Source organism: Mustela nigripes, chromosome 2 (assembly GCF_022355385.1).
Source record: "Mustela nigripes isolate SB6536 chromosome 2, MUSNIG.SB6536, whole genome shotgun sequence".
NCBI lineage: Eukaryota > Metazoa > Chordata > Mammalia > Carnivora > Mustelidae > Mustela > Mustela nigripes.
In genome coordinates, this window is record NC_081558.1 from 158,407,458 (window position 1) to 158,432,422 (window position 24,965).

General features: G+C 37.6%; 1 protein-coding gene across 20 annotated transcripts in view; it reads left to right on the top strand.

The window, feature by feature from the left end:
• ZBTB20 (zinc finger and BTB domain containing 20) overlaps positions 1 to 24,965 on the top strand; it is an 805,287-nt gene that overhangs the window by 423,294 nt on the left and 357,028 nt on the right. For all 20 annotated transcript variants that reach the window (XM_059391916.1, XM_059391918.1, XM_059391915.1 and 17 more), the window contains one exon: positions 19,348 to 19,395. The gene's annotated coding sequence lies outside the window, so the exon portion shown is untranslated. The remainder of the gene's footprint in view (positions 1 to 19,347; positions 19,396 to 24,965) is intronic.

Below are 24,965 nucleotides of genomic sequence, written 5' to 3' on the forward strand. Positions count from 1 at the left end.
GAGTTTTTTTCCTTTTGCAGCCAGACATACTGCTAAGAACCAAGGATAAGACATGGTCCTTCATAAGGAATTTTTCAACTTAATCTATGAAGGCGGGGGAAAAGCTGCAAGAATGAGTTTTATAAAGGAGCCATCTAATTGAGATGCTGAGATTCATTAATACTGTCGCAAAGCTTAAGACCGAAGACTAGCACTTAAAATTGTTATTGTGTGTTTCATAGATCAGTCTGTTCATTTGTTTAATAAACATTTATTGAAGTTCTACTATCTGCTCAGCAATGTTCTGAACATTGTGGACACAAAGATGAGTCATACTTGGTGGTTTCACAAAACAGAGTACAAAAGAGTACCCCCACTCCCCCTCCAGATTAGGAGTCCTTCAAGTTCAAGATCGCCACTTTAGCATTCTGCACCAGCCTAGGACATGAGGACTGGTTGGGCTGGGAAAACACCTCCCTTTATAGACTCAGAGGAGACATTAGTTTTAGTTAACTATCTGATTTCACTTCACTTTTCCCAAGAACTGTATTCTAAGACCTGAGCTGCAGCATGTAGGTGGGTACCCAGATTGGCTTATGCAGTCAGATGGAAAGAACAGAGGCGTCTGGGACAATCCAGAGCAGCCACTACACCATGCAGAATAAAAATTTTCTATTTAAAGATGATATGACTGGGATGAGATTTGGAACACTTTATTCATGCATGTATTCATTCAGTCATCTAGTATCTATCAGCCACCTATAATGTTTCATACATTGTTCTAATTACTGGGGCTATAGTGATAAATTAACCCAAGTCCCCTAGGAAGCTTACTTTATAATGAAAGGAGAGAGAAACCAATAATTAAATAAGCAAAAATATATCATTTTAAATAATGATGCGATCTAGGCAGAAAACAAGACAGCATACGGGGGTAAAAATAGATGATGGAGAGAGTGCCCTTTGAGATAGGGCAGGTAGTGAAGGTCTTGCTAAGCAAGGGACATCTGAGCAATGATTAAAATAATGCGAAGGAGCTAAGAATGTGGTGATCAGGAGGAAGAGGATTTGGGGCACAGGTAATAGATACTATAGAGTGTAAGAACAACTTGTAATATTCCAGGAAGAAAAGAAGAAACGTGTGGCTCAAGTGAAATAAAGCATGAATGATCACATAGCTAGGTATGGATCAGATCACACAGGCTATGGTAAAGACCAACAAGAAGCTGTTAGCAGGCTTTAGAAAGGGTGTATACTCCTGGTTACTCTCAGTTTCGAAACAGGTTGTGATCTCAGGGTCATGGGATTGAGCCCCATGTCAGGCTCCATGCTTGGTGCAGAGTTTGCTTGAGATTCTCTGCCATTCTGCTTATTCTCTCTCTCTCTCTCTCTCAAATAAGTAAAAATAAATGTTTAGAAAATGATATGTGCTCTAGTTTAAAAGTTAAAAAAAAAAATCTTTGGCTACTCTTTGGAAAATAGGCTAAAAGGGACAAAGGCAGACTAGAACACCAGTCAGGAGTTACTCTAGGAGTCCAGTTTGTGATGGGCAATGGGAGCAGAGGGGAAGGGAAATAGTTCAATTCTGAATAATTTCAATGTAATTTGCAAGCAATTGCTGAGGGTCTTGATGTGGTCTAGATTGAAAAGAGATATCTCAAGTGTGATGCATCCTTGGTGTTTGCTGTTAGGAACTGGATGAATAGCAATATCGTGAACTCTGTGGAGTTGGGAGCTATGGAGGATATAGGGGAAAGAGCAGATTTGGGGGCAGAGATAATTATGAGTTAATATGGGACATGTTGACTTTGTAATTCTGGCCCAAGTAAAGAAATTGTGTAGGTATTTGGATAGATGACTCAGGAACTCAGAAGAAGGATTAATGCTAGAGAAACAAACCCTTCTTATCCTTTTTGTTTTCACTTCTGCCTATGTATTTTTTTTAGAATGTAAGCTCACAGAGTGCAATGCATGGATTCTGAGCAGTTTTTGAAGTAAATATGTATCCCCTATGTCATTTGATGATGAATACACAGGTGCTACTTTCATTTATTCTGCTGTCTTTGGAAAGTCCCAGATGTATATAGAAAAGAGTTCCTAATGAAAACATATGAAGGGGCACCTGGGTGGCTTGGGTTAAAGCCTCTGCCTTCGGCTCAGGTCATGATCTCACATCCTGGGATGGAGCCCCACATCAGGCTCTCTGCTCAGCGGGGAGCCTGCTTCCTCCCCTCTCTCTCTCTCTGCCTGCCTCTCTGCCTCCTTGTGATCTCTGTCAAATATATAAATAAAATTTTAAAAAAATATGAAGACTTCCTGAGGTTTATGATCTCAATGAAATGTAAGACAAATATAAATTATTGTATCCATAATGATATAAGACAGAAGGGAAAGCACATACTCTGTATTTTATCAATGGAGGTGGCATGTATGTGAGTTAGAAGGAAGGTAAAACTTGAACCCAATTTTGGAAGTGGGGAGAATTTAAACAGGCAGTAAGGTGCACGCACTGTATTTCATATTGGGGAAGTTGAGAGTAGATGTATGAAGACATAAGTTCACTTTCTCCTCAGAGGGAAAGCAAGGTTGGAGAACAAGGAGATTACCCTGGCAAGAAAAGAATTTGTGTGTTTGTGAAGTTAGGGAAGATGAATTTATAAATGTTAAACTTAACCCAGTGGCATATTGGTCCTTGTCTCTAGAGTTATTTCAGAATCACTTTTGGAGTTTTGAAATATGGATGCCTGGCTATCACTTCTGGAAATTATGATTCCATAGGTTTTGGGAGGACCCTGGCATTTGTACTTTTCACAGGGAGCTTGTTCTGGAACATACCTCCTTCTTAAAGCTTTGATTATTTCCTAGGGAAAATAGACCTACTAGACTCCTAGCTAGAGTTTTCTCCAGTCATCATTCTAGTAGGGGCTCCAAAGCTGGCTCCTCTGGCTTCCATTTTATTTCATGACTCATGCAGAAATTGAAGCGTATAGTTTTCTCTTTTAGTTATGCTATAGACAGAAGTGGTTTTAATTTCTCTCCTTGTTGATCTACATTACTTATAGAGAATGTTTTGATAGTTCAAATTTAGTTTGCTGCCATTATCTGGTAGGAACCCAGAAGTCTGCAAATTTGTTTCAAGAGTAACTTCCTGCCTTAGTACCTGGTTGCCACACTGCCCTACATACCTTGTACATCATTTACAGATAAATTTATAATTCCGTAGACTTGACATAGAAACTTGTGATGCTACACTTTAGCAATTTAAAATTTCTATGGTGAAATAAGAAACTCAAGCTTTAAAAAAGTCTGTCTTTTGGATTCTGTTGAAATGTCAAAGTTTGGATGTCTGATGTTATTGGTATTATTTTCTTTAAAGGACTAGAGACTCAGTTGGCTCAGTGGTAAGGATATGTTTTTGAGATGTACATGGCACAATAAAGGAGTTCTAAGGAGAGGTTTTGTTGAGGGCATTCCAGATGCAAGGCTGTTCCAGGGACCTTTGCAGCAGGGCTTCATGGGACTTTAGTAGACTGGTTAGTAGGACTTGGCCTCTTTGCACATCTCCACCCAGTACTTCTGTTGGTACTAATAGACTATACGTCCTTTACCTCTTTTATGACTTGAAATCACTTGTGACCTATTATGGCTCCTCCGTTTTCTTACTACTTAATAGTCCCTCACATAGTAACCTATAGCTAGGTGCGGGTGTACGTGTGAGTAAAAACTGTGGAAGAAGTGGTATCTCTTACTAGGATCCATGCGTGCAAGAAACACCACAATTATTACATCGAACACTGCATAGGGAATTAGATTGCATTCAAGTGAACTCCTCTTTACTTGGCCAAACCTATGATGATTTTTCATGAATGACTGACTATGTTTCATGTATTCTCTATAGCATCAGCATCTATGAAACAGATATAGCGCTGGTGAAATAAACAAGAGTTTGGAAATCAAAAAGGGCAAAGTGTTATGCTGCAGGCCTACGTAATATAACTCAGTGATATGAATTGCTATAATGAAGCCTAAATTGAATGCGAAATTTAGGACTTCAGGAGAAATAAATACAATAGCTCAGTTCTGATTCCAAAGATTCCACATCATTAACTCACAGGCCATTAGAATTTTTTCTAAGGAGAAGCCTAAGACTAAAATCATAAACTATTAAAGGTTTCTATTTAAGAGATAAGAGTATCTATTATAATTATGTAGTAATCTCAAACACTTTAGATGTTTGAAAACAACACATAATACCTATAAAAACAGGAGAGGGAAGATTCCTAGGCATAATAATGCTCATAGAAAGTCACTTTTTAGGCACTTAGGGAAGGAAGTTTTGTGTAGATTAATAATTTAAGTAATATTTTGTTACACAGGTAATAAACTTTCATTATGGAAAAGTTCAAAAGAAAGAAAATTACTTAAAATTGTCCTGCCCAGAAACAACTTTTAATGTTTCCATATATATTTTTCAGACCTTTTTCACTATGTGTGTACACATTTATCACACCTTAAAAAAATATTTAACTTGGCAAGGTTTACTTAAATAATAGATCAACCTTTCCATATTGTTGGCTAATACACCTTTTAATTTCCTAATTATTCCATAATATTCCAAATATTCCACAATATTCCAAAATCATTTTCATGTCATTGAGTGGTATTCAAAATATGATTTTTAATAACTGCATAGTATTCCAATATATGGATGTATGATCATTTACTTACTTAACTTTCTTTTGTCAAAGATTCCAAATTTTCACAATGGTAGTAAATACTGCCATGATAAAAACTCTAGATTCTAAATTTTTGTGTAGATCTTTGGTTATTTCTTTTAGATAAACTGCTAGATGTGAAATTTCTGGGGTCATTAATATTTCATATCTTTTTAAGTTTTGGTGCATGTTGCTAAGATGCTCTCCAGAGAGTTGTACCAATTTTATTCTTTCTGTGGTAACATTTTAAACTTGCCTTTTAAAAGAAAATTCCATTTAAAGTGTGCCATTCGTTTTCTCGCCATCCTCTCTGGTTACAGTTACAGCAAATTCAACTTAACTCTTATGTCAACGTTATATTTAAAGTTACGGAAACGTGTTTGTAGATCAGTAATGCTGCAAATGAGATAGTTTAAGGAATATAATCTGACAGTGGATTAGAATGTGTTCCTGTTTTGTGCCTGCTGTGTACAGGCATTCTGCTTATATTAGATAACAATCGGACAAAGAGAAAGGAAGGAAGAGAGGAGGGAGGGAAGGAGAAAAGAAAAAAAAGGAAGGGAAAAGAAGAGAAAGGGGAAGGAAGGAAGGAAAAGAGGAAACCCACCTCTCTTATTTGGGCTAATTGAGCACTCACGGTATGTTAGGCACTGAACTGAACATGCATGAGTCCTGCCCTCTGCCTTACAATTCCAGGCACCATGAGTCATAAGGCACAATATGAAAGGTGGGCTTACTAAACCATATGGGAAAGCCAACTATAGGACACCTGTGCTCCACACTTGCAGGTGGACTGTGTGCATAAGTCTTCCTATCTGAGGAGTCTGGGAGAAGGGAAGGTTTGGGTATCTGTTTTGACTCTGTAACAGTGGAGAAACTCAAGGGATTCTTGCAGGAGTAAATAGAGATAAGTGGTAGACTAGACGTAAGTGATGGCATGGGGAGAGAAATAAAAAATCTCGTTCCCACTTTTCCCACTGTGTACCCTCTGGGTCAGTCTGTGCCACTGGGAGGAGGCCAGGTTCCTCCATGTGGTAGCTTTGAATTCCTGAGGTTTTCAAGACTGCTCGGGGAAGGCGATGACATGAATATAGGCTCTGTTTTCTTGTGAGGACAACAGGACAATATTTAAAAATAGGGCCTCTTGTGAATAATCAGAAAGGCTGCTGTGGACCTGGGACATCCTGGAGAGCCAGTACCATAGAGCCAGTGTGGTTTGTCACACTGCAGGGAGGTGTGAGGGGGCCAAGGATTGCTTGATTGAGAATTAAAGAAGCCAGAGTGCCCATCGCACTGCATGGACCAAACAGGCTTTCTGACAGTTCCTAAAACTGGTATGAGTTAGAGGGAGGATTGTAACAGTGACATAAAAATTCCAAATAGCCCTTCTGCAGAGATACACATTTTGAAAATGCATAACAAATGACATATAGTGAAAATGTAAACAAGCCATTTAATAACATTTTAATGCTTGATTCTGATCTCTTAATTAAAATGTGCATAAAAGAAAACAATGGTGGAACATCTGTGTGTGTTATTGGGATAGCAGGATTTATGCTGCACCCTGGGCTTTTTTGTCCGCTTCTCAGTGTGTATGCACATGGGAGGGTCTCCTCTTTAAGGCACAGTTCCCTGCTGGATCCCTACCGGGTCCCTGTTCCCACCCACCACCTCTCGCCAATGGCTGCCTCTTCTTTTCTTTACTCCTACATTAAATACTGTGTGGCATGTTCACTGCTGAAATGAAACTGCTGTCAGCATTTGATCTGAAAGCCACACTTCACCCCACCCCTCTAACCTGAAACCCTGACCTAACCCTGACTCACCCTTGTTATCTCAGCAGATGTACACAGCATTATCTAATGGTTCTGGCCTCAGTGAATAATCTCAAAGAGCTCTGGGGAACCATGGCCCTTTGTGTCTGTGACCTTGCCACAGTTATTACTCAGCTGAACACTATGTGGCTTAGATGTTAAAGACAGAAATTCTACTCACCCCTGGTGATGATTTTTAAAAAATTATTATTCGTCTGGGGGATGTATCTCTGAGCTTCATTTGGCCCAGTTGTTAAATGAGAGGAGCCACAATCGCAGAAGTCGAGGGTTTGTTAAGTACTTTAAGGTCTTCCAGTGAAAATGTTATGCCATGAAATGCTTTTATTTCTATCATCACTTGGAACATACCTGATCACCAAAAAGTGTGTCTTTGATTAAAACAGCATAAAAAGGACCTCACGTGTTCTTTTACTCCCAAAAGAACTGCATATCATTTATGCAGTAGAAAGCCACAGCCAAAAGGTCTCCTTAAACATATAATACTTAATATTTAATGCCCCTCTTTATTAGAGAGACATTGCTGTGGGACTCTTTCTCATCCACACAATGTTCCTACAAAATCGGTGGTTTTATTCTTCATTCCATAGGCAATGAAACTGAGATTCAGATCCATTTAGGTGATGCGCCTAAATCTATATCGTTAATTGGTAGAAGACTTGGGATTCAAATTCAAGTCTCTCTCCCAATCTCTCTCTCTCTCTCTCTCACCCATAATCCTATCCACGCTGCCCTTCCACACTATCCTTTTCAAGGATAGCTCCCATTTCCTAGAGACAGTATTGAGATGGTGTTCTGAAAGAGTTAAGTAAAATGCACCCTGTTTGTGACAAATGTCTGAAACTTGTTTTTATAACTTGGATTTAATTCACAAATAAAGAGTAATTATCAATATGTCACAGATGAAGAGCTGCATGTATGGATCAGGGTAATTTCTGTTCCTTGGCTTATAGATGCAGTATGCCCCAGGGAATTTCACAAATCCACATGGCATCTCCTAGTGCTGGGTGCTGTGTAAGCTTGAACAACTAGTAAAACTCCTGTGTGTCGGGGTAGCTCACCACTGGTTTACTATCTGAGGAAATCTGTATGAAATTACCATAGACATGGGTGCGTTTCTGAATTTGTTCTTAACACTCAAGTGGGGGTGAAATACCAATTTTTGGTACTGGCTTTGTATTTTTTTTTATCACTATTTATTTTTGGAGATGTTGTCCCAAGAGAAGAAGAGGGGTGTGGTTCGTTCTTTCTTTCTTTCTTTCTTTCTTTCTTTCTTTCTTTCTTTTTATTTTTTATTACCTTCCCTTCTCTTTCTTGTGCCTCTATTTCCCATCTGATTCAATTTTATCAGATTGCTCTAATCTTTTGATGAAAAAGGACATAAAATGTTCATACACTAGAAGTTATTAAGACTTTAAATCACATAAGACTACCCTTGGGGTGGATTTTTTGTTTTGTTTTGTTTTGTTTTGTTTTGCCCAAATTTTTCATGTTTCGGTTTTCTCTTTGAGGGTTTGGGCTATATACTAGGGGTGTGAAGCTGATACCTGTTCTGCTCCCTTTATTTTTATCTCAGTCTGACAGAACCTCTGTTTTAGGCCTTACGCATCAGCCCAGTTGTTAGATTTATATGATGCTTAGGCTGTGGTCCTCGGGGGTTTGAAGGGCATTCAGACTTGTATTAAGGAAAGCATTACGATCCAGCAGGAAAAACACAGGCTGTGGAGGATCAGAGGAGCTCGGCTTCTTGGCTCACTAGCTATGTCACTTTGAGTGAGCGATTTAACAACCAGGCCTCAAGTGTTTTCTCTGTCAAATGGGCATGAACAAGAATACCTGCTTGATAGAGCTGTTGTGTAGGTGAAATGATACAGCACATTTAAACACTTGGAACCGTTCCAAGTGTTTTGAATGAATTGCTTCCATTTCATGCAGCAAAGAAAGGGGAAGAATAGGATAGGATGGAAATTAGAAGATGATATTGGGTCTTAGAAAAATGTTTTCATCATCTCAAGCCAGCATAGCGGAGGATTTATCCAGAAGGCAGAGAGAGGCCTGGGTGCTACTTCCAGGTCTGCCACCAGAAAGCTGGCGGACCTTCTCTCTGAGCCTCAGTGTCTCTGTTCCTTGTCTTTAAAATGAGTAAGTCAGACGCATAATCTCTACTTTGTTAGGTAGTTTTGCTTTCTGAAGAGTTTTTCTCCTTCCCAGAGTAGTCTATGGCTGTCACTGCTGAGTGTGTAAGTCTCAAGGACTGTAGACATATCTATTGTTGAAATATGCTTTTTCCTTTTACAACTATGTTTACATGTACATCTATGTTCTTGGTCTATTTGTCATGTGTCTGAGTATTTATGCACCTGTATGCTTGTTGAAATAAGCACACTAGCATACATTCATACATTTTTTTGTGGGTATGTGTGTTTATATATAACCTATATATATATATATACAGTATGTGTGTATATATATAAATATATGTCTGTGTGTATGAGAAACAGATGCACTGTAGGCAGATAAAGCAGATAAATATAGATCCAAATAGAAGCAAAGCATATAAATATAGATGTTATATAGAGTGAAAGCAAGCAGATCAGCACCATTTCATTATTGCTTGAAGTCTTTGTAATAAAAGAGTTGAAAATCAGTAACTGACATTGAAATTATTGATTGAATGACACTGTCAGATCAGAAGGCACGGTGTAAGGTAAGAAAATAACCTGTCTTTCAACTTTGAGGAGCAATTAGCAGGAAGATTTGTTACTTTTAATTATTTGATTTATGAAAGTTTTTAGATGCTCTGTAGTGTGCTGTTTGTTAAGAGTACAGATATGTCACCTTTCTTGAAAATACTACCTGGCAACAAGAAATCATACATAGGGAAAGAACACCTACTCCAGTCCTGAGAAAGGACTTGACAAAGGTGACAAGATCCCTTTCGTGTGCAGGCTGTGATTGGCAGCCCTTTCCTGTTTCCAGGTCTGGACAGACAGTTGGTTTAACGTTATTTTTCACACACCCTTTGAAGTCTGTAAGGAAACTCACCTAAGAGAGATATTTTGAAGCACAAGGCCAAAGTCACCATTGTTAAGTTATTTTTGTGGGGACGCTTGCAATTGTGTTTAGTGAGTGTGTTGTGTGAGTAAAACTGAGCTTCCATCTGTTACTTTCATGTCACTGTTTTCACCAGTCAAAATAATTGTTTGTGAGTTTTTGCTTTATTTTGTTTTGTTTTAGTGGAGAGGGTATTGTGAGTTATTTTTAGCAGGTTTGAGTTAACTGTGTAATTTTTTTTTAACGTTGCAAGTTATATCTTGGTCATGCATTTAAATACTGTTTGAAAATAAGGAGCGCCTCCTATTTTCCTCCAGATCTCATCTATTTCCCTAAACAGATCGCATCTATTCTTCAGCTTTGTCGTAAGACCATCCAGAGAAGCTAAAATTTGAAGAAAGCCCTTGAAGTTGTGCTGAAACAAATCTTGCTTTTGCCTAAGCAAAACTGTCAAAAGTTGTTGCTTTTTTTGTTGTTTAGTTTACTATTGCTTTTCCTTATAAGGATGAGAAAAGAAGGCTAGGAAGATGTTCTAGATCTCAGCTCTTTTGTGCTTCTGCTAAGCCAGAAGTTAGTGTTTCTTCCTTCCTGCTCCTAATCAAATTTAGACTTAAAGCACAAAAGGAGGGCAGGACAAAGCAATAAGAACGTATTAAAAGTTGAGGAATAAATTCATGCTGCCTAAAGAATTGTTCATTTATCCTTTCAAATCTGTTTGGCTACTGTTACTTTATTATTAAGTTCTCTCCAAGTCATGATTTAAAAAATACATTAAAAAAATCCCAGTGGTTTTAGGAATAGGACATCTCTCTCTCTCTCTCACTCACACAGACATACATTCCTCTTCTTTTCTTTGTTCTTTCCTTTTCTTCTGCTTAACATATTTAATCTGTTTAGCTTTTGTCAAGTACTTTATATAGTAAATTGCCAGAAATTTTGACAAGTAAAAAAAATTTTATAGACACATGCACACATTATCATATACACCCAAATACATACGCATACACACAGTCATATTAAAATTGTTGATGTACTAACCATCTGATCTTATATGCATTATATTTTAGCTATTATCTAGTTATTTAGTATAAATCTTTAAAGGGATCTTCATAAACACTCAAATATTGGGTCTGATTGCTGGGAAATCGTGCGTTTTCTTTTCTATGACAAAAAAACATTTTCCAGATACACACTTAGAAAACAGGGATTTATCAGAAGCAAGAGCAAAGCAAGAACCTGTTTCTTTTTAGGAATCATTTACTCTTCCCATCGCCTACTTAGAGCATGTGGTGGCTCTCATCATTGGCACGAATGGGTTTGGGTTGGTTTGGGTGTTTTGTTTTGTTTTGCTAGATGGCTTCATATTCTGCTGCTGACTTTGTGGTGCCTTATGGTACCTGTGGGCCTGGGAATCAAATAGGTCCTGATCCTCACCTGCACAACTTTTTAATTAGCTCTGTGTCCTTAAGCAGGTTAGCTAACAGCTCTGTAACTAGGTTGCTAATCTATGAGACTTCAGCCAATCTTATTTACTTCACAGGGGGTTTTCATTAAATGGAATAATGCTAATGAAGTACATGGCATGTAATATGTACTAAATAAATGCTAGTTTCCTCCTGGCCTATTAATTTTAATGTGTGTCTGTTATTTCCTCCTCCTGTCCCTTCTCACCAGTGGCAGAGCATTCACTGTAGCTGTTAGACATCACAGCCAATGCTAGAGAAATAAGAAAAATTGGTTTTAAAAAAATTATTAGTTATCTAATACCCACCCTGAAAACGGGAATATGGAGGAAGAGATCTAAAGAAACCATTAGGAATTTTTGCCTCCCATGATTGTTAAGTTTTCCTAGTTAGCAAACAGGAGTGGAAGACTTTTCAACACAGTGTTCCCAAAATCCTACTCACATCAATAAAATGGATGAAATATCTATCCAAGTGATGCACATTAAACGTTTTACAATAATAGGACATTCCTTTATTTTATTTCCCACTCATATACTAGGTTAATGTCCTTCATTCCACAGTGGATTTTGTTCACTTTAACTCACTGTAGATTAGGCTCCTTAATTAGCACTTACTCTTTAAAAAAAAAAAAAAAAAAGTTTATTTATTTATGAGAGAGAGGGCCAGGGAAGAGCAGAGGGAGAGGGAGAGATAGAATCCTGAGCAGACTCCATGCTCAGGGTGGAGCCTGACATGGGGCTCAATCTCACAACCCTAAGGTCATGACCTGAGCCAAGAGCAAGAGTTTGACACTTAACCAACTGAGGCCCCTGCACCTAGTCTTTTTCTGGAGAAAGGTATCAGGTCAGAATCCAAATACCAGTGAAATTTCTGAATATTTGCTTTATGTTTTCTCTTTTAGGGAATAAAGAGGGGAAAAAATACTTCCCACTTGAAGATATTTGGAGCTGTGTTCAGCCTAGAGCTGATCATTTTAGCTGCATTGTAAACCCCATAAGAGTTAACATTTTATAAGGGAAACAATGATACAATCTTAATTATATTCTGGCAGCAACATTCCTGTTATCCAGGGACCTCATTCTCATGTCCAAGTTCTCTTTTAATCTCCTCAGACTCTACTTTCCTTGTAACTGCAAATTTTGTATGTAAGTCTTTCTGACTTTTTTTTTTTTTTTTTTGGCATTGAGAGGGTTTGGCCAGTATCATGAAGCCACATTAAGCCACTGGATTTCTCTGGACCTTCTTCTGCTATGCCATAATCAGTCCAAAAATAGTTGTATCTCCGGAATGGAAAGACAGGGAAAAGAAAGGTGACATGGTGAAGTGGAAAATGAGTGGTGTGGAGATTGTGAGCTTTGCTCTCCATCTGATGAGATTCCTTATAACATAGGCTCCAGTCTCATTGACAGGGCCGGGGTTTACACAGCTGTAACATCCAATGACAAAGCCTCTACACTGTTAGTATCATGTTGCAGATTTTATTTTTTAATTTGAGTATATGCGAAAAGCCTATGTATTGTATAATGTTAAATGCAAATTTTTTCTTCCTTTATGACTTCTAAGGATCTCAAAGCACGTGAGCAAAACAATGATTTTTATGAGGAAGAGTAATAAACAAAAGTTGGAGAAAGAGATGCAGAGTGAGAGAAAGGAAAGAGCTGAGATCAGGAATGGGAATAAGTGAACTAGAAAGAGAGTTAAAAGTGACTGTATCCAAATATCCAAAGAATAAAAGCAATAATGGAAAGAGGAGGGAAGATTAAAGATAAAAAATGAAGTATAAAATAGCTTTAAAGTGAACAATGTTCCATAATGTAAAGATTTCTTATAAAAGAATCTTTTCAGATCTTTCTCTATGGCATTTAAAATTAGATTCATCCTGAAACTAATATTTTACTATATGTAAACAAATGGAAATTTAAATAAAAACTTGAAAAAGAGAGAAAGAAAGGCCAAAAATAAAATAAAATAAGATTCAGTTGATACAATATTAACTTATTCTATGCTGTGGAGAGAGGAACTGGGAGCTTTAGCTACTAGTTCCAGCTTTGTCTCAAAATACATATCCCTGAGAAGCTTACCTTCTGAACTTCAGAATCTTCATGAATAAAATGAGGGGTCCAAGCAAGTTCCTATTCATTTTTTAGAATCCATGAAATGGCAGAGCATGTGGGATGGTCTTGTCAGTATACTGCCAGGATGCTTATTTAAGGAAGTTGCTAAATTTGATTAGATTATATCATTGATCAAAGTAAAAAAAGCAAAAAACAAAAAACAACTTTTTGAAGGTTTTGACTGAAATGTATATGCCCGTTCCTAGATGAATTAGCAAGGACTACCTTGCTAATTGCATGGTAGCCCCACTATTTAAAAATTACTATGGTTGCCACTGCCAAACATGCTTTTAGTTGACTCTTCAACTGAAATTTTTGAGAGATTGCCCATGCAACTTTTCCTCTAAAGGTCTCATTCACCAATTCATTGAAAGATGGCATTTCTGACTCTCTAATCCAGAATATTTTTCTTATAAAACTCCTGTTTAACCAAGAAAATGGAAATCAGTACATTCTTGGTTGCCCTGCTATTAATTTAAATTTGCATAACCTAATCAAAACTCAACCTGCCTTGCCCTTCAACAAAAAGCTATAGTCTCTCCCATTACTAAATGGCTACATTCTTCTCAGTATTTTTTAAAAGATGAATTTTGTTGATATCCCATGACTTTTCCTTTAGAATGTGTCCGTGGAAATTAAAATGGACTTTTCTGTGCCCAAGACTGAAATGAAAAATAGTCCAAAAGGGCTAGTGGAAATGAACACAAAACTTTGCTGATGCTATCAGCATTATAATTTTTGTTAAGCTTTTTTCCAACAAAATGGAACTGAACACAACTGTCCCCAAATAACTATCTGATACTTCCTCTATACCATCATTTTGTGTCTGCAGATAAATCATAGTGTAGCATAGCTTAAGAGTTCCTGTAAATCGTGGGAATGTGTTTTTTTTTAGGCTTTCTTTTTTCTTTTTTCTTAGGCTTTTTAAGATACTTTTCTTACAGAGATGTTTCTCCATAATCATTTTACGGTTTCAACAAATACTTGCTGAGCATAGAGAATGTAACAGGCACTGTGCTAGGTGCTCAACACACGATATCCATTATTAAAGTAACCCTGACAAATGGATGAGTAGGCATCCGTTTAATATTTAATACACTAAATTGGGTGAAAAGAGATGATTGGATGATGAGAAATGAAAGCTCACATTCTTATTCTTTCTTCTGGCTGTGATTTTTCCTAGGCCCCATTTACAAACTCACACTGAGGAAGGAAACAAGCTCCCTGCCTTGTCCTTGAGCTGGCTGCTAGTAACAAGAACTTCTCTTTCTCTTCCTCACCTTACTAGTTGTTCTCAGCCATAGGAGGGCACTCAGGTACAGGAAGGTCCTGTACTTGGCAGCAGAACCAACTTCACTCTTACTTTCTGGCCTATGATTTAGGAACTCACGGTACGGCATGGGAAACACTGAGGGCTAGGAATGTCTATCATCGTCTTGGTCAAACATTAAATTTTAAGTGCTCTCCATGGGCAGAATGTAGGAAATCATTTGAATTTCTTTTTCAAGTGTTGTTCATCAGTTTAGAAGCTTTCCTTCTTTTGCCCATTTCTCATTTTGATTATCCTGTATTAGGCAGTTTTGGGTAGCCAAATAATTGGTGGCCTATCTTCTTCCGAAATAAAACAGTGACCTCTTCAAAGATTTCTAAATGCATTCTTCATGCAATTTTAAAAGGAGATGGGCAAGGTAGAACGTATTTCTACTTGCCTCATGTGTCTTTCAAATAGTATTTGGGACTAGGTAAACTAGTGGGACTATAGCATTGGCTATCACAGATACAGAGGCACAAATGCATAGAGAGAATGATAGTAAGTGCGCATGGAGAAGTCTGACAGTGGAATTGCTTTCAAGTAATTTGACACATTAGTACTTTCATACATTTACCTACCAGTAATCCTAGTTAGAAATAAGGTTGGAATATCGGGGTCACTAGTTCAAAGTCCATTTTTCTGAGACCTGAACAATAACCAGAAGTCAGAGCTAGAGGAAACAAGAATGAAACTATTCTAGGCTTTAGAACTGTGTCTCTAAATAAGCTTTCTCTCTTTCCTCTGTTCTTCCTTTCTCCTCTTGCTGTCCTCTCCTTTCTTTTTCCTCCCTCCCCCTCTCGTTCCTTTCTTTTTAGTGCTATGAATTCATTAGATGGCATAGTGTAAATCAATAGTAAACGCTAACCGCCTACTCTGTACTCAGTTACGCAACATCACATAACCGGTACACAGAGACAAAAAGGGAAAAAGCACACACAGCCTTTACATTCAAAAGCTCTTGCATAATTTTACTTTTCCACAGCCAAAAAGAAAAAAAAAAAGGAAATAACAGATGGGGAAACTTACAGTTTTTTTTTCCCTTTTCTCAGACTGTTGAGGAGGGAGTTCGTTAACATCCGTGGCCATTTCTAGTTGCCCTAGGCTGCAGCAAAACATCCCATAATTGTCAGTGCCTTCGCTGACTTTAAAACAGGATTTTGTGACCCTCCATGATGTGGTGAATTTTCCAAGTAATTCAAGACTGAAATTATTCTGAGGTGTTTAATGCTGACTTGGTTTTTACTTGTTTTGCGAAAAATCAACAACATTTAAAGTATGAAATGAATTTTAAAATAGAGAATAAGGAAGACGGCTGTGTGTGTGTGTGTGTGTGTGTGTGTGTTTTCGTTTGAAATGTATCCTGATGTAATATTTATGTAAAAAGCCAGTTATATAAACCCTGTCTTTCTCTCGCCTTTTACTTTGGGGCTGTAGAAAGCTCTAATGTTTTTTAGGTTGTTTTGTTTTGTTTTGTTTTGTTTTCTCATGACAAACTCCAAAGTCTTAATGAAAGAAGAAACATCTAGATGCTATAGCACAGACACTTAGTTCAAACTCCCTATAGAATTCATCCCCTAAACAACAGTTCCACTAGGAGCCTGCAGTTTCTGGGATTTCCATTTAGAACTTTCTGTCATACTCTTCCCTGGCACAGGGAATTCATTGCACCACCTCTAAGTCTCTTTGTCTCTTTGTAGCCCTTCACTCCTTTCCCACACCGCCCCCCACCCCAACTTTTTCACCAGAATAACTCCCTACCCAGCTTAAGTGGGAACACAGTGAGATTTGTATGAGGTCTATTAGTCTCCTGTCCACATTTATAATATTTTATTTCACTTAATGGACTGATGTCCTCTGGGAATCAGACATGCACTTGATGAGGGAAGTTGGAAGACTTTCCAGTTTTGTTTTATTCTTCCTTTGTAGTTTCTGCCTATTAAATGTTCATAAAATGGGTGCACAGGCCTAGGCACTGTTGGGTATCTGCTAGGGGAAAATATGTGTGAGCGGTGGTGGCTGGTACTAGTTCCTGTCATTCATAATGCAATCCAAGATGGGGAGGCGAGGAAATGAATCTCCTTCTACTAGAGATCAGGAACATTCCTCCAAGTCATATTTTCTTCTGGATGGAAAAGCCAGATGATATTGGTTCATTTGACTTTACCGAAGGTAAGCAGTGAGTGTTCCTTCACTTAAAAAAAAAAAAAAAAAAAAAAGATTTTGGCCATGTCCTATTTTGTTTACCTTTCACCTATGTGTTAGCTATTAAATTTAGGATTCTCTCTGTATGGAAAAATCTGGTGCATAAAGATAAAAAGCTTAGCCAGGAGAGTTTTATCTGGTTTTTAAGGTCTCAGTGCCTCAATGTGTGTCTCTCTTGCAGCAACTGAGTAATCAAGAGGATTGGGATTATCGTGTCTCAGTATCTCTGACGACAAAGGGGCATCTTTAGTTGTCTTAATGTATAATGAGTGAGCGCGTATATACTTTTTAGGTATTTTATCAGTATGCTTCCTGGTTTGTTTGTTTGTTTTTGTTTTTTTTTTCCTTAAAAGGATCTATAGCTCAGGTAGATTTGTGGAAAAATACGGAAAGTTGGTCAGAATACTCTGTTCTTAAACCAGGAAATCATATTTCCAGGTATACATTTTCTGAGTGTCCCTCTCCATGTGTCATGGCTGAGTTTGGACTCCAGGAACGCAATTCTGTACGTATATACCTGCATCATATAAAATACCATACTTTATAATACGATTTGAACATGATTATTCATCTGTAACCAAGCACTTAGGAGTCATTTTGTATATCCTGAGTTTCAGACAGGCTGCCTGGATTTAAGAGAAAACGTAGAATTCTATAGCTAGAGCGTTTTCTTGGTTGTCAAAAAGAGTTAAAGGTGTGTATTATAAAAGAAATAGAGGAAAATGTCTTCAAGTAAAGTATCTTTGAACTTTTTTTTCTGCCTGTTTCTCAGAATAGCTTCCGTTATCATTTCAGTGGGTTTTTACACTCTCTGAACCGTACTTAGGGCAGAACTGACCTTTCAGCATCCGATGGCTGCCACATGATTCAGGTCAGCCCTCATTTTCAGTTGTAACCAGGACCTTGGAAACATATAGGCTACTTTGAGTTTTCCTTTGGTGATGTGGGATCCAGGCTTCGAAGGGCCGGCAGGCCTAAACTTTCTGTTCTCAAGGCATCCAAGAAGCCAGGGAGAGTTTTAAACAGTTTCTAACTCTTCAGAAATCCTTCATAACACTTTGAACCTCGTTTCTCCTCCCCGCTGGCTGTAGTAATAGATATTTTTAAATGTTGCAACAAGAACCTTAGCCACTGACTTACCTTCCCAAGCAGAATTACTCTAGCTGTGCCTTGCAAAGATTAGCCCCTTCATAAATATTTTACCACGTTTTGTGAGCTGGTGAGGGACCTTCCATAGCCATTCCCTCACAGTGCTTCTGCAGGTGAGCAGCAAACCTTGAGAGGAAGGAAGGGTAAGATGAAATCTGATACAGTGCTCTTCAGGTCCCAGCGATGGACAGGTCACCCCATTTTTTAAGAAAGCCTTTATTATCCTGTCTCTGTCTTTATAAAAGTAGCAAATCGCAGAAGGCAATTTTATGTTTCCTAGAGGTCTTTTTCAGTGGTCAGTGTTGCATGGAAGAGTAGATCATTTAAAACATAATTTTTGGCAAGCTACTTTGGTGGTCCTCATTAAGTGCCATAGGCAGATGTGTTGGGAGCTTCAGATTCTGGGTTTCAAACACATTGTTCTTGCCCTGTGCCATAGGTCCTTTGAATCTTGGCTTTTCTCGTTTTCCCTGGACAATTGTGTTTCAGACTCCTTTTATTTATATAAGTGTCAGGATGAAGGCCATAGACAAATTTTTATAAAGTTCTTCCTTTACGTAGAGGTTCACTACTTTTAGTTACAATAATTCCAGATCTTTCTAAATCAATTTTTACTTCAGTTAGTTATGCTGGTTGTTTTCAAGGCTCCTTTCTGGTGGTGATATTGAGGGTGGGAGGTGAACTCTGGTAAATCACCTATGGCTTCTAAATTATAAAAGCAGTGAGAAGACAAGCATGTGGAATCATTGATAGACTGCTGCTCGTTAGGCAAGCAGTTTTTAAAATGCAGATTATATAATATTGGGGGATTTTGTTGCTCCACAGTAGAAGCTTTTTAAATGTTAATTTGGGGTTTGTTTTGTTGCTCTGTGACTTAGCATAAAAGGTTTTGGTTTTAAAAGGTTTCAGTTCAGTCGTTCCATTTGTCTTACAGGACTTGGAATTTAATACTATACATTTATTTATACTCATGAAGGAGAATAAGGCCAGTAACTCACAACTCATGAAACCAAGGGTAAATAATCCATAACTCGTTCTCCCACCATTGCCACAATATTTATATCCAGAACACAAGTAACAAACAACCAAAAACAAGAAGAAACCAGTTTGTTTTTATTTACAAAAATGTTTAATCAAAAGTACAGTAAAGTTCAAATGGAGCTGCAAATCCTGGTGGTTCACAATGGTTTGATTTATTTTTTCAAACAGACCATGGATAATTAACCATAAAACATAACTTTCCCAATACAAGTTACAGTGAATTGCAAAAATGGGCAGCAAGTCATCCACAACTGGTTGCAACTGGTTCGAGCCCTTAAAGCTGAGCACGCAGACAGCTGCACACACCCCTTTCCCAGTGTACACTTGTATGTCCTTCCCAAAAGGAAGTCTCCTTTACTGTCTGTGTAGTATCACTGAGTCAGCATCCCAAGGTGAGAAGCAGATGGGTTTTCCCTCCCATGATCATCGTGTTGTCATGCATTTATTAAATGCCCAGCATTTATGGTATTCTTTTCATTTCAGAATGTTTCGCCATCACTAACTGGATATTCCTCAGAACTTTGCTGTCCGGTGAGTAACTTCTGTTATCCCTAAATGGCAGTCTACAATATTGAAGTACGAAGAAGTCAAGTGTGTTTCTCCCAGACTCTGAAAGAATTCGATGTAAAGGTTGTGGTGTGTCCATCACCTCAAATACTAAATTTGAATAGAACTTATTTTGACATTGGTGAAGGGTACAGATTTTATATCCAGTTTGTTTGTTTGTAATACCATCATTTAAAATGATTAGAAACATGATCCCAAGAGCCTCTGGTCACAGATTTCAACAAACATTTCATGATGATTTTGCCACCCAGAGGTAGAAGTATTCAAAGGACTTGTTTGGCAGGCTCTCCAGGGATACAGATATCCAAAGGAGATCCCTGAATGGACAGAGAGGGTGATGTGGTGAGGTTGGAAACTGGTGTTTCCCACGTGGAACGTTGGATGCTTTGGCATTAAACAAACAAAAACAGAACCTTCCGAATACATTTTGTGATACTTTGAACTGCTTATTATTATTCTATGATATGCTAAAAATTTGAAATGTATTTGCTTCATTTGAATCAATCTTAAAATCAGACACGATTGCTCTTGTTTACACCCACAAATGGAAGGGGAAGTGTCCTTTAGGAACATGAATACAGATAGCCACTTCTTTTAAGAGCCAAGAGGCCCAAGACCAGAGCTGTGAGTAAGATTAGCTTTGAAAGCTTTGAGGGTGTGTGTGTCTTTTCATGGAAACTGGTGAAGTTTCAAAAAGGTTGGTATCGTATATGGCCTTCGGGAGTTCTTGAGATTTCAGTGGCTGGGAGGAGAGTGCAGGTCAGGACTAAGGGTGTACTCGTAAAGCATCCTCAAGTCAGAAAGAGCCTAAAAGAGCTTAGCGTTTGCTAGAGGTTGGCCGGTGTTGAAATGTCCTGGCCAGTGTGCTGGAGAGGGAGGAGGACCAGAGGGGGTGACTTGCCTGGCATCTGATGATATTCTGCCTGGCTCCAGCCAGGCTTATTTAGTCATGAACATCATATTCATCCAAACCTTTAAAAGTTATACTCTTGACTTCACTTTATATGAATGTGCATAAAATGAGGAAAATAATCTCTTGGGGTAATAAAGATAGCTCTCTAGTGGGGACTTCCCATATCTACTGCACATAATCCATAGTTGTCGAATTTTGTTTCTCATTCTGTCACACATCTACCTCTGTTTCTCTGAACATACCCATCTTACCAGTGAAGGCCTCCAGCCTTTAGGATTATAACGACTCGCACCCCCCCACTCCCATGCTTTATTTCTTATGCTGACCAAAAAGGAACTCCTATAAGTGAGCGTCAGGTCTCAAGGGACAGGCTTACTTGGTAACTTAAATTTGTTGCTCCCATTGCTTTCATCGCAAAAGGATCTCATCAAAAAATGGCCTGAATTTCACTCTTTCTGGCTTGCAGAGAAGCTGGTTCCTCCCTTATTTCTGTACAACACACAGAAAGCTCTTTATGTTTCTATGATCAGATAAAAATCTGTATTGACATTTCTTTTCCGGTGGGTGTATTTCACTTCTAGGTATGAAGATTTAAAGTATCTAGGCAAAGCTGTGTGTTTGTAGTTTCTCTGTTTTAGTGAAAAGCTCCTCGGGAGAGGAGAGCACATCTTATCCACTAATGAATAAAAATTTATTTTCATTTGAAAATGATACATGCTCATTAAAAATAATTTGGAAAAACACATAGGAGTAAAATGAAGAAAAATACAAGTAATTATTTCCATAATTTAAATCCAATCATTAATAACCATTGATGTATTTCTTTACTCTCGTTTCCCCCTGAGAATATATTTTTTAAAAAACACATTGTAAACATACTTTGTACATAATTTTGTGTCCTGCTTTCAAAATTTAACCTAAGAATTTTACATGTAATTACATGGTTCCTATGAACATCAGCTTACATAAGTATATATGCTTCCTGAAGAGGAATCACTTATTTAATCTAAATATGCAACAAGAGTATTGTGGGGTTATTTTGTTTTGTTTTGTTTTACTTTTTATGCCCCCATCATGTCTTGCATATAAAGAGTAAATGAATCAATCAATAATGACTAAAGGAGTGAAAGTTCAAATCAGTATATACTTTTGGATTTTTTGTTATGAAATCTTGCAAATATGTGAACATAGACACACTACTCCACTGAACTCTTATGGACCCTTCCCCAGGCTGGTCTGCCATTTCCTATGCTGCTACCATATCATTTTGAAGCAAACCCCAGACATCATAGCATTTAGTCCATTGAGATTTTAGGCCCATAAGGACTTTTTCACATGTTCATGATACAAACATTTAGATAATAATTCTAATCATTGCATATAGGAGTATTTTTCTTCTGAGTATACTGCCATTATATTTCTTAAAATGTTACAATTGGTCATAAAGTCCCGACAGAGTGTCTCATAACATTCTTAGGTACACCTGTTATCCAAAGGGCAATTCGGTTGACCAGAGAGACATTTGACAGATTTGCCTAGGCTTCTTGGGGGATCTTTTTTGGGGGCACTATTCTTACTTGATTCAAAATGATGATTTGCTGCTAGTTTTATCATTGTGGGATATATGCTGTTTATATACAATTCTGTATGTGAGGTAAAAGGAAACTAGAGTGTTCTGACTACTTTAGAAGCCCAGTGTGGCTGCAGCTAACCCATAGTGGATAAATATGGCCAATCTACTTAAACCAAACGTAACACTGGATTTAAAAGCATCATTTTTTAAAAGATTTATTGGCAAAAAGGAAAGGTTTCTTCCTAACGGGGCACTTACAAAGTCTGAAAAGGGAGGAATTTATATTAATAGTCTGAATAATTAAAAAAAGAAAAACGCTATTTGGGGAAGTGAGGGTCAAAGAGACAGTATATTGCTAAACAAAGGGCACTCCCTATGTGCTTGTAAGTATTGCTCTAGTTTGCTCTGAGAATATTTAAAGAACCTGGTTTTCTATGGCTAGACTAGATCCTTTGCACACAGAGCTCCACAGATGAAGAGAGCTCTGTGCAAATTATGCTCTCTGTAGAGAACCTAGAGTTAGGGTTTAGTCTTGTCTCGCTGTCTTTGAATTGTAGTCAGTGATGGTTCAGTAGTAGTGTGTTGTCCAAAAGGTGTATTCCACTCATCAGAAATTCAGGATGTGAGTAACTATGTAACATACTGCATCAGTGTAAACTGGATTTATGTGTTACTCAGGTCTATTTAATCTTAGCACATTTTCCATTGGCCTCGAAAGTGAGTAGCTAGAATATTGATGTGCCTAACCCTTGGGGAAGAAGAAGGGGGGAAAAAAGTGCTCTTCACTACACTAAATCTCTACAAAAAAATGAGGGCTTACAGTATGGACACATACAAAATATTTTCAGCCAAAGTTGGTAGAGGGAAGCACATGGAGGAAAAAGAAAAGAAATAACATAAGCAATAAACTATCCCAAGCAAACGGAAAGCATCTGTAAAATTTGCCAGACTAGATGGTGTAAACAATACAAACGCTTTTTTCTTCCCATTTCATTTTTTTCCCTCTCAGCCTTCTGATACTATTTCTCCTTTACCCTGGTTTGGTGTTACCACTATTAAAATGCCCTGAAAAGGTCAGGGAAGGATCTAATGGCTTGGCATTGAGACAGGCATTCCAAGGAAAGATAGGTGGGTTCTAGCCACTAACTATTTTTTTGGTTTTTTATTTTGTATATTTATTTTATCATTCATTTATAGACAGAAATGTCCAATAACGAGTTCTATAATTTAAATATATATTTTATGCCACTATTTTAAAGCTGCAAGGATATTTTACCGTACCCCATAATACCCATAATTTAAAATAGCTAACCTTTTCATCATTAATTTTAAGATTGATATTAACAATACAGCAACTGAAATAAAGGTATAAGTCTTCATCTCTTCCTGCATCCTGTAATCATGAGTGTTAATTATGTAACTCATGACATATAAACCAGAATACAAACTGCCTTTTAAAGATAAACATAAGTTTACCCTTGGTTCTTTCTAGCTAATGTATTATATATTATACCCAAGTGATCCATCAATGCCTCATTCTGATAATAGCTGTAATAATAATTATTATTATTAACGATAGTATTTGCTTCTTGGTATATGTTTGTGGGGTTTCCTTATGTTCTGCCTTTGGGTCTGGAATTTGCTCAATTGTTGTTATTTGGGACCATATCTATCCTCAAGCTATAAAGCATTTCTTGGAATAAAATAGTATTCCAATCCTCTACTTCCTCTCCTTAGATAAGTTCAGAATCATCATTGGATGATTCTGCTTATACAGGGCAAGGAATCCTTTGTAAAGGCCTGCGTCAAGCCAGGATTTTCATTTTAGACCAAAGACATAGATAGTTACAAAAGAAAAAAAAAAAAAGGTTTATTCATATGATCAGATCCATGTTTCACAAAGTTGGCATATTTTCTGGACAAACGTTATTGGATGTGTACTACATCATCATATGCAATTACCATCAGGATAGGAATTACAGCATTCTCTTAGTGAGATCACTAGGGTGATCCTGCTTTACCTGGAGTGGCGAGGGAAGATTGAAAACCCCATGCAAGACAGACACTCAAGATGTTTTTCCAGCCAGCTCAGTCCTTTTACATTGGAAATGCTGAAGAAAAGTCTTAACTTTTTCTTCCTTCATTAAAGATGACTCAAAGCCTCTGATACAGACAACTTACTTGGGAGATGGTCTTCTCTTTGGGGGACTGCTCAATTTATAAACCATGCTAAGGTCCACAGAGAATTAGTTCTGTTTGTTCTATCCTACCCTGTGAAATATTCTTGACATGCTGTTGATAAATATTTTTTGGTCAAAAGTAATTTGCTTTCTGGTTTTTGAGGACCACTCTGTGAATCAACCTAATGTATTTGTGGTGTGGGGAACTGTAACCTCTGAACACTAAGCTTAAAGACTTTTATAATTAATTATTTAAAGACATTTTAGCCCTTAACTCTCTCTCTCTGTCCATGAACAAGTTGATTGGTTAATCATGTCTTATTTTTATTGTTACTGCTATACACATTGTACATGAAAAAGGAAAGAAAAGAGCTGTTTATAAGAGCTAATTATAAGGGCAAAATTATACTTTCCCTAACTTTTCTTATTTTCTTTTTTATTATATCAAGACCTGCACTCTAAGAAGTATGTTTCAGTTTTCCTAGTACATGACAGAGGAGAAAGATAAATCCAGTTCTATAACGTGGTGTCAAGCGTAACTTGGCACAACAGCAAATATCAATAGTTCGTTCAGACCCTAGTCCTCCACTCATGGAGGACTTTAATTTCTGGCCATCCTTTGACAAAGATCCAGGGCAAGGAAGAGACTCTTGGAGGTCTCATTTTTTTAGGAGGAGATGACAACTCTAGTGCATTCTTAAGAGCCTGAGTTATTTCTGAGACAGCGTATCTAGCCCTTGGTAGAATCAGAACTCAGGTTTTCTATACATCAAATAAAAAACCCAGGGGCTGAGTCCTTAAGATTTTCTCCAGATCATTGTTTGAACAAACTTTTGCAGTTGCTTACTGTGTGACAGGTATATGTCTC